This window comes from Ahaetulla prasina, chromosome 2 (assembly GCF_028640845.1).
Source record: "Ahaetulla prasina isolate Xishuangbanna chromosome 2, ASM2864084v1, whole genome shotgun sequence".
NCBI classification, from domain to species: Eukaryota; Metazoa; Chordata; class Lepidosauria; order Squamata; family Colubridae; genus Ahaetulla; species Ahaetulla prasina.
In genome coordinates this window covers 16,942,997-16,959,443 of record NC_080540.1, presented here as the reverse complement: position 1 = coordinate 16,959,443, position 16,447 = coordinate 16,942,997, and the positions used below count along the sequence as shown (strand labels likewise).

Here is a 16,447-nt window from a genome sequence, read left to right as displayed (position 1 = left end):
CGTAAAAATGGGGCAAAACTCTGTTGTGACTTCGACACCTCTTAGGTGAGGGCGGGGACAGAATAAACTCACTTAATAACTGTCTCACTTTGCAACAGAAATGTTGGGCTCAATTGTGGTCATAAATCAAGGACTAGCTATATGTGGTCATAAATTGAAGACTAGCTATAGGATCTGGAACTAAGTATCCGGAACTAAGTCCAATTGAACCTAAATGTTGAGGAAGTGGACTAAGTAAGCCTGGCAAAGCCACTTTTCTGAAGGAAGTAGAGGCAGGATTGTAGCAACTGTCCGTAACTACTTGACGGACCGTCTTTCCTACTGCACAATCCCAGGAAAACAGAGGCAAAGACGCAGAGGTGTGAAACTTGCACTCTACACCTTCTGAACTATTTGCCCTAAACTAATCCTGCCTGAACCAACTTCAGAGAAGAGCCAAAGTCTCCTGGCTGGAGAATTCTGGGAGTTGAAGTCCACACATCTTCAACTTACTGAGGTAGAGCTCCAGCACCTTGGAGAGCTCCAACTCAGAAAGCTTGTTCCATGGAATTGATTGCTCAATGGAGTCAATCTTTCAATCTTCCATCAGCCATCAATCGTTCTGGGGGCACAGATTGTCTAAGCATGCATTCAGAAGAAAAACTCTAATCTTTCCTCTTGGCTGACTCCCGGAACAGCCTAGAACCTCCCAGGATCCAAACAGGGAAATTGTCTCCCTGCAATTCAGAGGAACATCCCATAATGCCAAGGGCCTTTTACCTGCTTCCTTCTTTTCTTCCAAGATGAAGTCCACGCACTGCTCAAGAGCCGCATCCTTATTACCTTTGTTGTCATTTTCAATCCCATCAGTTACTCCTCCTTGGAAAAATAAACCACAATTAGATACCTACTTTGTCTGAGGCAACAGAAACCAGGGGTGTCAAACTCAGTTTCATTGAAGGTCCCATCAGGGCTGTGGTTGACCTTGGTGGGCCAGATGGACGTGGCCAACTGGGTGTCACCAACTGGGTGGGCGTGGGCAGCCTGACGCCGCTCCCCATACTGCTGGCATGTTTCCTCTTGACATTGGGTAGACCGGGCCGAATTCACACTGGCCCAATGTTTCCTCTTGGCATTGGGTAGACCGGGCCGAAGCCACACTGGCCCAATGTTTCCTCTTGGCATTGGGTAGAGCGGGCCGAAGCCACACTGGCCCAATGTTTCCTCTTGGCATTGGGTAGACCGGGCCGAAGCCACACTGGCCCAATGTTTCCTCTTCACATTGGGTAGACTGGGCTGAAGTGACATGGGCCGGTCCCTTACATTTTCCAGGATGCCCCCACAGGTGGGATCCGACCACATCGTGGGCCGGAAGTGGCCTGCAGGCCCTGTGTTTGACACCCCTGCTCTTGACTCTTGCAAATTCTATCGCAGCGACATAGGTAAGCAGGGAGAGATTAATTGGGAGGTAGGGAAAGCCTACTTACAGATAGTCCTCAACTCACAACAATTCATTTAGTGACCATTTGAAGTTACAACGGCATGGAAAAAGTGACTTCTGACCATTTTTCACACTTATGACCATTGTAGCTTCCCCATGGTCACGTGATCACAATTTGGATGCTCGACAACTGACTCATATTTGTGACAGTTGCAGTATCTCGGGGGGGGGGAATGTGATCCCCTTTGGCGACCCTCTGACAAGCAAAGTCTTTGGGGAAGCCAGATTCACTTAACAACCCTGGCGCTAACTTAACCACCGCAGTGATTCACTTAACAACGGTGGCAAGGAAGATCGTAAAAATGGGGCAAAACTCTGTTGTGACTTCGACACCTCTTAGGTGAGGGCGGGGACAGAATAAACTCACTTAATAACTGTCTCACTTTGCAACAGAAATGTTGGGCTCAATTGTGGTCATAAATCAAGGACTAGCTATATGTGGTCATAAATTGAAGACTAGCTATAGGGATCTGGAACTAAGTATCCGGAACTAAGTCCAATTGAACCTAAATGTTGAGGAAGTGGACTAAGTAAGCCTGGCAAAGCCACTTTTCTGAAGGAAGTAGAGACGGGATTGTAGCAACTGTCCGTAACTACTTCGACGGAATGCCGTCTTTTCCTACTGCACAATCCCAGGAAAACAGAGGCAAAAGACGCAGAGGTGTGAAACTTGCACTCTACACCTTCTGAACTATTTGCCCCTAAACTAATCCTGCCTGAACCAACTTCAGAGAAGAGCCAAAAGTCTCCTGGCTGGAGAATTCTGGGAGTTGAAGTCCACACATCTTAAAGTTGCCAAGTTCGAGAAACACTGCTCCACGCATGGAGATTCCTGACCCACTGGGTACAATAACTGTGAAGTTCTTGTACAATACAGTTTTTAGATGTGGTGGGTTATTGTCCCATGACGGTAACAAGCAGAGGTTAATTTTGCTTCTAAATGCACATCACCGAGCAAAGCTGTTGCTGGCTCAGAAGTAGATTGCTTTGGTCTAATTTTGGCGCAGTACTGCAGGCTACTTCTGCTGCCTGCTGGCCAGTGGTGGGTTGCCCCCGGTTCGCACCGGTTCTATAGAACCGGTAGAACCGGTAGTAAAACTGGGGGGAGGCTTCACCCACTGACCCGAATGTCATCAAAAGTGATCTGTACATGAGCAGAAGCGCGGGCACGATGCGAACCGGTAGTAAAGGTAAATAGAACCCACCCCTGCTGCCAACTGTCTGCAATTTGGCAGTTCGAATCTCACCAGGCTCAAGGTTGACTCAGCCTTCCATCCTTCCGTGGTGGGTAAAATGAGAACCAAGATTTTTTTTTTTTTATTGAAAGAGTTTTAAAAAACAAAAACATTTTCCCCCTTTCCCCCTCCTCCCAAAACCCTTCCCTCCTCCCCGGCTTCCCGGGTCAATCACAAGGTATTGTTATAAGAACCAAGATGGTTTGGGGGCAATAGGCTGACTCTGTAAACTGCTTAGAGAGGGCTGTTAAGCACTGTGAAGTGGTATATAAATGCTATTGCTAATGGGATCTGGTGGAGGAAGGAGAGAAACTCTTATTTTAGAGTTTAGACCGTCTACTGCCGTCTTCTATCTCCCAGCGACCAGTGCGTTCCCATAGAGAGGGACTCCTTAGGGTGCCGTCAGCCAAACAATGTCGACTGGCGGCCCCCAGGGGGAGGGCCTTCTCTGTGGGGGCTCCTACCCTGTGGAACGAGCTTCCCCCTGTACTCCGACAATTGCCTGACCTTAGGACCTTTCGCCGCGAACTTAAAACCTACTTATTTCGTATGGCTGGACTGGCTTGATTTTAAAATTTTAATTTAATTTAATTGGGTTTTAATTTCTGTAATTTTATGGGTGTAATTTGTATTTTAAATTTTTTCGACAAATTGAATAAGTTTTTTAAGGGCTGTTTTTAATATTGTATCTGTCTGTGTTTGTATTTTATTTGGTTGTTCACCGCCCTGAGTCCTTCGGGAGAAGGGCGGTATACAAATTAAAATATTATTATTATTATTATTATTAGAGCCTCTTGCTGATTGGCAGCAGACATGGTTCCAGCATTAGACAGAATTAGCATTGCAATGAGACGGACCTCAATTTGGGAATTTCTCTTGTGGACCCAGATTGTTTTGGGCAATAAGCTGACTCTGTAAACCGCTTAGAGAGGCTGTAAAGCACTGTAAAGCGGTATATAAGTCTAAGTGCTATTGCTATTACCCTCATTAAAAAAACAAAAAACTAGGGTCCTTTGAAACCCTGAGAATCAGAATCTTGTGTGTGTAAAAAATTTTTTGAAAGTGAAGACTAGCTATAGGGATCTGGAACTAAGTATCCGGAACTAAGTCCAATTGAACCTAAATGTTGAGGAAGTGGACTAAGTAAGCCTGGCAAAGCCACTTTTCTGAAGGAAGTAGAGACGGGATTGTAGCAACTGTCCGTAACTACTTCGACGGAATGCCGTCTTTTCCTACTGCACAATCCCAGGAAAACAGAGGCAAAAGACGCAGAGGTGTGAAACTTGCACTCTACACCTTCTGAACTATTTGCCCCTAAACTAATCCTGCCTGAACCAACTTCAGAGAAGAGCCAAAAGTCTCCTGGCTGGAGAATTCTGGGAGTTGAAGTCCACAAATCTTAAAGTTGACAAGTTCGAGAAAAACACTGCTCCACGCATGGAGATTCCTGACCCACTGGGTACAATAACTGTGAAGTTCTTGTACAATACAGTTTTTAGATGTGGTGGGTTATTGTCCCATGACGGTAACAAGCAGAGGTTAATTTTGCTTCTAAATGCACATCACCGAGCAAAGCTGTTGCTGGCTCAGAAGTAGATTGTTTTGGTCTAATTTTGGCGCAGTACTGCAGGCTACTTCTGCTGCCTGCTGGCCAGTGGTGGGTTGCCCCCGGTTCGCACCGGTTCTATAGAACCGGTAGAACCGGTAGTAAAACTGGGGGGAGGCTCCACCCACTGATCCGAATGTCATCAAAAGTGATCTGCGCATGAGCAGAAACGCGGGCACGATGCGAACCGGTAGTAAAGGTAAGTAGAACCCACCCCTGCTGCCAACTGCCTGCAATTTGGCAGTTCGAATCTCACCAGGCTCAAGATTGACTCAGCCTTCCATCCTTCCGTGGTGGGTAAAATGAGAACCAAGATTTTTTTTTTATTGAAAGAGTTTTAAAAACAAAACATTTTCCCCTTTTCCTCCCAAAACCCTTCCTCCTCCCCCTTCCCGGGTCAATCACAAGGTATTGTTATAAGAACCAAGATTGTTTTGGGGCAATAGGCTGACTCTGTAAACTGCTTAGAGAGGCTGTTAAGCACTGTGAAGTGGTATATAAATGCTATTGCTAATGGGATCTGGTGGAGGAAGGAGAAACTCTTATTTTAGAGTTTAGACCGTCTACTGCCGTCTTCTATCTCCCAGCGACCAGTGCGTTCCCATAGAGAGGACTCCTTAGGGTGCCGTCAGCCAACACCTTCTGAACTATTTGCCCTAAACTAATCCTGCCTGAACCAACTTCAGAGAAGAGCCAAAAGTCTCCTGGCTGGAGAATTCTGGGAGTTGAAGTCCACAAATCTTAAAGTTGACAAGTTCGAGAACTTAAAACCTACTTATTTCGTATGGCTGGACTGGCTTGATTTTAAAATTTTAATTTAATTTAATTGGGTTTTAATTTCTGTAATTTTATGGGTGTAATTTGTATTTTAAATTTTTTCGACAAATTGAATAAGTTTTTTAAGGGCTGTTTTTAATATTGTATCTGTCTGTGTTTGTATTTTATTTGGTTGTTCACCGCCCTGAGTCCTTCGGGAGAAGGGCGGTATACAAATTAAAATATTATTATTATTATTATTATTAGAGCCTCTTGCTGATTGGCAGCAGACATGGTTCCAGCATTAGACAGAATTAGCATTGCAATGAGACGGACCTCAATTTGGGAATTTCTCTTGTGGACCCAGATTGTTTTGGGCAATAAGCTGACTCTGTAAACCGCTTAGAGAGGCTGTAAAGCACTGTAAAGCGGTATATAAGTCTAAGTGCTATTGCTATTACCCTCATTAAAAAAACAAAAAACTAGGGTCCTTTGAAACCCTGAGAATCAGAATCTTGTGTGTGTAAAAAATTTTTTGAAAGTGAAGTCATCCAGCTTCCTGTCTTATTACAAGATTTGATCCGGGCTTCCTTCTATTTCTTTGGCAGGCCAGTCAAGCAAACAACTGTCATACGCGGGTAGTCCTCGACGTACGACTATTTGGTTAGTGACCGTTCAAAGTTACAATGGCCCCAGAAAAAAATGACATACAAACCTTTTTCGCCCTTACCTTTTTCTATGAAGTCTGCTGCGTTTATGTTTGAAAATTCTACAATGGAAGCCCTGGTTGGCTGGGATTTTGGAAAACCCTCTTTCCCCCTAGGAAGAAAGGAAATTCACGATATAAAGGATATGCAATTGAAGAAGATCAAAACATTTGCCTTTTCCCATGATAGACAGTAGAGTAGAATACAATGTGATTCTTTTGACTAAACTGGATTCACAAAAGGGCCGGATAGCTCAGGCTGGTAAGGCCTGTTATTAAGACCTGTTATTAAGAACACAAAGCCTGCAATTACTGCAGGTTCAAGCCCGGCCCAAGGTTGACTCAGCCTTCCATCCTTTATAAGGTAGGTAAAATGAGGACCCAGATTGTTGGGGGGGGCAATAAGTTGACTTTGTAAAAATATATACAAATAGAATGAGACTATTGCCCTATACACTGTAAGCCGCCCTGAGTCTTCGGAGAAGGGCGGGGTATAAATGTAAACAACAACAACAAAAAAAAGGTAGCAGTAGAAATAGAGGTAATCCTTAACTTGCAACAGTTCACTTAGCGACCGTTGAAACTTACAACTGCGCTGAAAAATTTGACCATTTTTCGCACTTACAACTTTTGCAGCATCCCCAATTGTCAATTTTGGATGCTTGGTAAACTGGTTCATACTTATTTTATTTTATTTATTTATTTATTTATTTGCATTTATATCCCGCCCTTCTCCGAAGACTCAGGGTGGCTTACACTGTGTTAAGCAATAGTCTTCATCCATTTGTATATTATATACAAAGTCAACTTATTGCCCCCAACAATCTGGGTCCTCATTTTACCTACCTTATAAAGGATGGAAGGCTGAGTCAACCTTGGGCCTGGTGGGACTTGAACCTGCAGTAATTGCAAGCAGCTGTGTTAATAACAGACTGTCTTAGCAGTCTGAGCCACCAGAGGCCCTATTTTATTTTATTTTATTTTATTTTATTTTATTTTATATTATGACAGTTGCTGTGTCCCCCAAGGTCACGTGATCCCCTCTTGCGAACTTCCGACAAAAGAAACCAAAGGGGAAGCCAGATTCGCTTAACAGCCGTGTCACTAACTTATCAACTGCAGTGATTCACTTTACAACGGTGGCAAGAAAAGTTGTAAAATGGGGCAAAACTCACTTAACAAATGTTTCACTTAACAGAAATACTTATTTATTATGTAAATAAGTATTTAAGTGATAAGAATGTATTTGTACACATTTTTGCAGAAGAATAATGTTGAAATTACAAAAAAATTCCGATTTCGGAAAGCTGCAAAAGCGAAATTACAATTTTAAAGATGAAAAATGTTAAATAAAAATTATTTTTTTTTAAAAAAAACCAAACGTCTCACTTAGCAACAGAAATGTTGGGCTCGATTGTGGTCGTAGGGCAAGGACTACCCGTACTATCTAAAATAGCCTGTCGGTAACCTGGCAATCAGGCGCTATAAGTGAATAATCTCCATATGAATACAGCAGCATCAACACATTTTTTAAAAAGTATCAAAATGGCTTTCTTGATTGTTTTTAGGTCCTAGTTATTTCAGTCTTCAGTGTCCCAAAGGTGCTTTTTCAGGAGGCAACTGGGCTTTGCTTTTTCTTTTGAAGACATTTCACTTCTCATCCAAGAAGCTTCTTCAGCTCTGACAGGCTAGTGGGGAATGGAAGGATTTATACTCCTTGCAGAGCAGCTGGGTCACCTGAATAGTACTCCTGGTTCCAGGATGTAAATGTCCAGCTGTCTGCAAGGAATATAAATCCTTCCATTCCCCACCATCCAGTCAGAACTGAAGAAGCTTCTTGGATGAGAAGCAAAACATCTTCAACAGGAAAAAAAACAAGAAAGTCCAGTTGCCTCCTGAAAAAGCACCTTGGGGGCAACCATGACCTGGATGACTGAGAATCTCTATAGACTTCCAGACTTCAGATTCATACAGCTTCCTTGGTAACAACACAGAAGTGGATTGATTACCACCCTTCATCCTAAGGAAGTTTTTTTTCCCCCATCAACTTCCCAAATTAACTCAGACTTCTCATCCGGCTACTAAGCAGATCTGACTCTCTGTGGCTTCCCAGGTCAGAAGCAATGGGTCAAGAAATGTCAGGAGGCTGGGAACTCTTAGCTCTAGAGATGGCAAGTGATGCCATAAAAGAGGCAGGCTGGTTTTATTGGACCTGGAGTGAGGTAGGATCTTCTACGAGCTGCCATTGGATGGAACCAATAAGATACATCCATTTGCTGCAGGCCTAGATTTGACAGCCTCAAAGGGTGGAGCGAACTGGGAGATGGGTGGCCTACAAGTCAAACAAACATATTGGCGCATCAGCAGGAAAACACTTACCCGTTCAAGACATTTCCAGTAGCCTAGACAAAAAAGAAGGAGGTGAAGTATTATGAGATGGTTTGCAAAAAGCCAATAAAAGGCAATTGTCACCATATGAAACTATTTACTAAATCTGCACTACTATTAATCTTCTCATCGTTCCCATCAATAAATCTCTTTCCACTTATGACTGTATGACTGTAACTTTGTTGCTGGCAATCTTTATGATTTATATTGATATTGATTGTTCTTGATTGCTTATTTGTACCCTATGATTATCATTAAGTGTTGTATCATTAAGTGTTAAATTTGTACCCCATGACTATCATTGTTTAAGTGTTGTACCTTGATGAAGGTATCTTTTCTTTTATGTACACTGAGAGCGTATGCACCAAGACAAATTCCTTGTGTGTCCAATCATACTTGGCCAATAAAAATTCTATTCTATTCTATTCTATTCTATTCTATTCTATTCTATTCTATTCTATTCTATTCTATTTTATATTAATAGATAGGTCAGCCAGTTTGGTCTAGTGGCTAAGGCATCAGGGTTAGTCCTACTTTAAGCATGAAAAACCAGCTGGGTGTCTTTTGGCCACTAACTCACTCTCTCAGCCCAGCCCCCTTCACAGAGGTGTTGTGGGGGAAATAGAAGGAATGTTAAGTATGTTCTCCGCCTTGAGTTACTTATAAAATTAATAAAGGTAGGATAGAAATAAAAAATATATAATAAATTAGATCATGGGTAAAATTACTTACCTTCTTTACCAGCTCGGAAGTGCACATACCATATTATATATTATGTTAATGTTAGATATGGTATTTGTATTTGTATTTGTATTATTTGTATTTGTATTGTGTATTGCATTGCATCGCATTGCATTGCATTATTGAATTGTAGCCATATTTTGGGGGGAGAAGAACTTTGGGGCAAAATTTCTTTGGTGCAGAAAACTTAAGTCTTCTTTATGTATCATGCACACATTTTGAGTTGACCAATTTGCTTCATCTACAGTGGCCGGTCTGATGGCTTCTTTCATTTTCCGCAAAAGTTCTGTGGGCCGCAGTTTGTTTATCAGTGAATCTTCTTTTACAACTTGAAAAAAATCGCTTTATCTTTTACTTCATCCTCCAAGGATTGGCTGGTGGATGTTTGAGAAGAGGGAGTGGATGGATGCTGACAGTTGGTCAAAGCGATCAAAACGAACTGTTTCCCCTGTTAAAATGGCTTGAAGACGTGATCCTATCTCCTGGTTCCCTAAGGAAGAAAACAGCAGAAATGTGGACTCCTCCAAGAGGATTCGCATTCACATCTTGTAAAATTGGAATGCTTGTAGCTTAGGCCTCTTTTTGTGTTGTTTCTAATGCGATGTGGGTAACTATGGCAACTTTATGACCTGTGGACTTCCACTCCCAGAATTCCTGAGCCAGCATGGGTGCTCAAGAATTCTCGGAGTTGAAGTCCACACAGGTCACATATTTGCCATACTGTACCTGTTATAGTGTCAGATTATAGATCTAACCAACAGACCTTTTTTATTTTCTCAGAAGCCATCTGGAGTGATTTCTGCTGGTTAGGGTGACAATCACACAATCACACAATTAAACAATTATTTCTTTGTTACCTTCTGGGAGGAGGCTTTACTGCATCTGAAGCAGAACAACTAGATTCTATAGTAGCTTTATATACCATATAGTATCATCCTTGTTAAGACTCTTTTTTCAGCTATGTATTCAAAATAGACTGTGATTTATATACGTATGTGTGCGCGCGCGTAGGTGTGTATTATATCTATATCTATAGATAGAAGAAATCCAACAAAGAATCATTCCCAGAGAGAAATCATCCAGATGCTCTAAGCTCTATGGCCTCCCCAAGATACACAAAGAAGGAACCCCACTCAGACCCATAGTCAGCTCCATAGGCTCACCTCTACAAAACCTAGCCAAATTTCTCGCCAAACAACTACAGCCCTATGCAGAATCCATCGCCTCACACGTAAAAAACTCATTCCAGTTCATAGAGATCATAAAGAAACAAAACTTACAGCCCAGCGACCTACTCGTGAGCTTTGATGTCATATCCCTCTTCACCCAAGTGCCAATCAAAGAAGCCTTGACAGCTATCCAAAACAAATATAGCCCCCCCAAGCATATCCTAGATCTGACCAACCACTGCCTATCCAACACATACTTCATCTATAATGGACAAAAATACAAACAAATAGAAGGAGCACCCATGGGATCACCCCTCTCACCTGTCATTGCCAACCTCTACATGGAACACTTTGAAACCCAAGCACTAGAAAAATCTGATCACAAACCCAAACTCTGGCTCAGATACGTAGGCAACACCTTCATAATCTGGCCACACGGGAAAGAAAAACTTGGCAACTTCCTCACACACCTCAATAGCCTACACCCCAAAATACAGTTCACCATGGAAACAGAAGTTAACAACCAACTTCCCTTCCTAGATATCTTAGTCTACAAGAAACCCAATGGCTCCCTAGAAAACAACCGAGCTCAGAGAACAGCAAGAAAAGTATCCTGTCCACACCATCTTCTCTAGCTAAGCTTTTTATAAAGATGGTTTATGTTCCTCCTCCCAAACTACCTTTAACAAATGAAAACAAAAACGGCACCAGCATCAGACCCCTTTGAGCTCTTCAAGCCCCTTTCTTGCCGCTCAGAAAGAGAAAAGATTTAGAATAACAGAGCTGGAAGGGACCTTGGAGGTCTTCTAGTCTAACCCCCTGCTCAAAGCAGGAAACCCTTCACCACTTCAGACAGATGGTTATCCAACATCTTCTTTAAAACTTCCAGTGTTGGAGCATTCACAACTTCTGGAGGCAAGTTGTTCCACTGATTAATTGTTCTAGCTGTCAGGAAATTTCTCCTTAGTTCTAAGTTGCTTCTCTCCTTGATTAGTTTCCACCCACTGCTTCTTGTCCTGCCCTCAGGTGCTTTGGAGAATAGTTTGACTCGCTCTTCTTTGTGGCAACACCTGAGATATTGGAACACTACTATCATGTCTCCCCTAGTCCTTCTTTTCATTAAACTAGACATACTGAGTTCTTGCAACCGTTCTTCATTTATTTTAGCCTCCAGTCCCCTAATCATCTTTGTTGCTGTTCTCTGCACTCTTTCTAGAGTCTTAGCATCTTGTTTACATCGTGGCGACCAAAACTGGATGCAATATTCCAAGTGTGGCCTTACCAAGGCATTATAAAGTGGTATTAACACTTCACGTGATCTTGATTTTATCCCTCTGTTTATGCAGCCTAGAACTGTATTGGCTTTTTTTTGGCAGCTGCAGCACACGGCTGGCTCATTTGGGGTTCCTCAAGCCTGTCTTTTGGCTCCTGCAAATTTCTAAGAGTTTCAAGGAGGAGTTTCCTTGAAGGATCCAGGAGAATTTTTCTTTGTGACATCAGTGTTGCCTGAGTGAAGGAAAAAGGCCACTGCAGACAGTTGGACTAGTTGGTTCTTTGTGATCATCTCTAACCCCATAATTCTCATTTCTATCATTCTATTAACCAAAGTTCACTGATTTGATTTTTTTTTTGTAAACAATGCTTTAAGGTGCCATTTGCCAACCTTGGCAATTTCCAGATAGGTGGACTTCAACTCCCAGAATTCCCTGCAAAAGCCATGCTAGCTGTGGAGTTCTAGGAGTTGAACTCAACCCACCTAGACATTGCCAAGGTTGGGAGATACAGGTAGATCTTGACTTACAAACCATTCAAATTAATAATAATAATAACAACAGAGTTGGAAGGGACCTTGGAGGCCTTCTAATCCAACCTCTTGCCCAGGCAGGAAACCCTACACCATCTCAGACAGATTTCCAAATTACAATGGCACTGAAAAAAATGATTTATGACCCTTTTTCACATTTATGACTGTTACAACATCCCCATGGTCACATGATCAAAATGTGGACACTTCGCAACTAGCATGTATTTATGATGATTGCAGTGTCTCATGGGTCCTATGATTCCCCTTTTGATCCCCTTTTGCGATCTTTTGAAAAGCAAAGTCAATGGGGAAGCCTGATTCACTTAACAACCGGGTTACTATTGTAACAACTGCTGTGATTCATTTAACAATTATGGTAAGCGAGGTGGTAAAACAGGACAAAATATCACTGAACAATTGTAACGCACTTAATGCAACATTCCAAGTGTGGCCTTACCAAGGCATTATAAAGTGGCACTAACACTTCATGTGATTGATTCTATCCCTTTGTTAATGCAGCCTAGAACTGTATTGGCTTTTTTTGGTAGCTGTAGCACACTGCTGGCTCATTTGGGGTTCCTCAAGCCTGTCTTTTGGCTCCTGCAAATTTCTAAGAGTTTCAAGGAGGAGTTTCCTTGAAGGATCCAGGAGAATTTTTCTTTGTGACATCAGTGTTGCCTGAGTGAAGGAAAAAGGCCACTGCAGACAGTTGGACTAGTTGGTTCTTTGTGATCATCTCTAACCCCATAATTCTCATTTCTATCATTCTATTAACCAAAGTTCACTGATTTGATTTTTTTTTTTGTAAACAATGCTTTAAGGTGCCATTTGCCAACCTTGGCAATTTCCAGATAGGTGGACTTCAACTCCCAGAATTCCCTGCAAAAGCCATGCTAGCTGTGGAGTTTTAGGAGTTGAACTCAACCCACCTAGACATTGCCAAGGTTGGGAGATACAGGTAGATCTTGACTTACAAACCATTCAAATTAATAATAATAATAACAACAGAGTTGGAAGGGACCTTGGAGGCCTTCTAATCCAACCCCCTGCCCAGGCAGGAAACCCTACACCATCTCAGACAGATTTCCAAATTACAATGGCACTGAAAAAAATGATTTATGACCCTTTTTCACATTTATGACTGTTACAACATCCCCATGGTCACATGATCAAAATGTGGACACTTCGCAACTAGCATGTATTTATGATGATTGCAGTGTCTCATGGGTCCTATGATTCCCCTTTTGATCCCCTTTTGCGATCTTTTGAAAAGCAAAGTCAATGGGGAAGCCTGATTCACTTAACAACCGGGTTACTATTGTAACAACTGCTGTGATTCATTTAACAATTATGGTAAGCGAGGTGGTAAAACAGGACAAAATATCACTGAACAATTGTAACGCACTGAATGCAATGAACAACTGGCCTCCCTAAGTTGTGAATGCTACAACATTGGAAATTTTTAAGAAGAGATTGGACAACCATTTGACCAAAATGATAAAGGGTTTCCTGCCTAAGCAGGGGGTTGGACTAGAAGACCTCCAAGGTCCCTTCCAACTCTGTTATTCTTTTCTATTTATCACCTCTCTCTCTTTCTCATCTCTCATCTTATCTCTTTTATCCTATCTCTATCTCTGTCTGTCTCCCTCATCTATCATTCTATATCTATCTATCTATCTATCTATCTACCTCTCCCTCCCTCCCTCCCTCCCTCCCTCCCTCTCTATATCTATCTATCTATCTATCTATCTATCTATCTATCTATCTATCTATCTATCTATCTATCTATCTATCTATCTATATCTATCTATCTATCTACCTCTCCCTCCCTCCCTCCCTCCCTCCCTCTCTCTCTCTCTCCATCTATCTATCTCTATCTACCGCTCTCTCTCTCTCTCTCTCTCTACCTCTCTCTCTCTCTCTACCTATATCTATCTATCTATCTATCTATCTATCTATCTATCTATCTATCTATCTATCTCTCTCTCTCTCTCTCTCTCTCTCTCTATCTATCTATCTATCTATCTATCTATCTATCTATTTATCTATCTATCTATCTATCTATCTATCTCTATCTATCTCTATCTCTATCTACCCCCTGTCTCTCTCTCTCTCTCATCTATCAGGTCTTGCTTAACAACAGAAATTTGGGCTCAATTGTGGTTGTAAGTCAAGGACTAACTGTACTGCCCTAAGACTCCCCTTTTGTCAGCTTATCTTGGGTCTTTTCCTCCCTGTCTCAAGCGTCTGATTTTCATGTTACAGCTTGTGTTGCCTTGTGCTCAGTCATAACAATACTGGAAATGTGTGTCTTACACAGGATTAAGCAGTCTTTTGTTTCCTTTCAAGAGCTGTTCTGTATTGCATGATTTGTTTAATCATGATTTGTTAAACATAAATCCATACCGATTGAAGCCATGGCTTACAGACCACAATAGCTGTTTTTCTAGTATACCCTACACAATAAAGAAACAAATCAAAATTTGATTTTAAACTCTCTATAATCCCACCTACTAAACTGTAGCTGTTCTTGGCTTCTCTCAAGTGCAGTGAACAGCTGGATCTAAAGACAATTGTCCTAAATGATCCTAAATAATCCTACAACTAAGATACCAGAGTGAAAAACAACCAAGCAGATGCAGTTCACCCTATATTGGAAAGAGAGAGACTAAAACAGGAAAGTTATATAATATCATGAAGGCAAACATATTAAGTATGACATCATTATTTTGCTTAGACACATAGCCTATTAGAAAACCCATATCTATACAATAAAGTAATATAGGGGTGCTTGTAAAATAGAATTTATGACCATGGCTTTGGGGCTCTGCAGTTCATTAACTGGAATCTAACATAAACAATTAGCTCATTTTATAGAACAAACATTTAATAGATCTACCCCAGGGGTGGGTTCTACCGGTTTGCAACAGGAGTGCGCATGCGCAGATCATTCATGATGATGTCTAGGCGGGTGGGCGGAGCCTCCCGCCACCATTACTACCGGTTCGCAAGAACCGGACCAAACCAGGAGCAACTCACCACTGATCTACCCTCCCCCCAAAATAACGACTCAAATGCAATTTTTAAAAAAGAATCATTTCTTGGCTCTGCCCACTTCTGTTGGAGCAATAATCCAAAATATTCCTTTTTGCAATGTAACAAATTTATACAGATCTCTCGAATGTTCCAAATATTTCATGTACCTGTTATTGTGGCAACATCACTCCAACGCAGAATTAGGTAGACAACAGAATTGTGTCCTTTTTATAAACCTCTCATGACAGAGAAGACGTTTGCACTGAGGGCTTTCTGGTTTCTTATTTTATTTCTTAGCCCTGAAACCATCTCATCACCCCTAAAACCCTTCTCTAATTATAAATTTTTGACAAAAATCAAAAGTCATATCTCTCAAGAACCTCCCAGCCGATGTAAATTCTTCCTGACGTTCCTGACATCAATCTCACTTTAGATCTCCTATTTGTCTGTTTTTGCTCTCCTCACCTCAGGCCTTCATGTTCTTCAAACCAAGGCGGTGTAGTCCGTTCTGATGCTCCCAAAGAAATTAAGCAACTAAATGAAATCGGAGCCGTTCAACTATTCTGGGGAGGGAGCAAGAAGGTTCATGACAGTCAATAAAATCTAAATGGGTCCAGCTTCGTTTGGTCAAGACAGGAAGACATTAAATAGCTGGAGGGATGTCAACACCAAGAGGGCAAAGGGCTATTTGGAGTGACAGGAACAAGTGACATCAAAACCACCCGGGGATGGAAAAGGAGGGCTATTTTAAAGGGAACAAATTCAAGTTCCAGGTTTTGAAGGCCTCATAAATTAACTTCTGTGCTTCTAAAATTATAAACTCTGTTATCGGTGTAAAGCAACATGGAGTTCCTCAGAGTAAGAAGAATAGACTAGAACAGAACAGAATAGAATAGAATAGAATAGAATAGAATAGAATAGAATAGAATAGAATTCTTTATTGGCCAAGTGTGATTCGACACACAAGGAATTTGTCTTGGTGCATATGCTCTCAGTGTACATAAAAGAATCATAAGGTACAACACTTAATGATAATCATATGGTACCAATAAGCAATCAAATCATATTAGGAATCAGTCAATATAAATCGTAAGTGTACCAGCAACAAGGTTACAGTCATACCGTGATAAGTGGGAAAAGATGGGTGGTGGGAATGATGAGAAGAGTAATAGTAGTGCAGATTTAGTAAATAGTTTGACAGTTTTGAGGAAATTATTTGGTTAGCAGAGTGATGGCGTTCCGGAAACAACTGTTCTTGTGTCTAGTTGTTCTGGTGTGCAGGGCTCTATAGAGTCGTTTTGAGGGTAGGAGTTGAAACAGTTTATGTCCAGGATGCGAGGGGTCTGTATATATTTTCACAGCCCTCTTTTTGACTCATGCAGTGTACAGGTCCTCAATGGAAGGCAGGTTGGTAGCCACTGTTTTTTTTTTTTTGCAATTCTAATTGTCCTCTGAAGTCTTTGTCTGTCTTGTAAGGTTACATTAATAAATCTTGCAAGTCTGAAAGTACATTCAGAATGGAATGC

At 41.5% G+C, this 16,447-nt stretch overlaps 1 long non-coding RNA gene across 1 annotated transcript; it reads right to left on the bottom strand.

Moving 5' to 3' along the window:
• Positions 1–685: 685 nt before the first annotated feature.
• Positions 686–8,205, bottom strand: LOC131190039 (uncharacterized). Its single transcript, XR_009153203.1, has 3 exons — positions 8,163–8,205; positions 5,808–5,896; positions 686–858 (listed from the first exon to the last, which is right to left on the bottom strand). It is a non-coding gene; the product is annotated as an uncharacterized LOC131190039 (long non-coding RNA).
• Between the last annotated feature and the right edge of the window lie 8,242 nt (positions 8,206–16,447).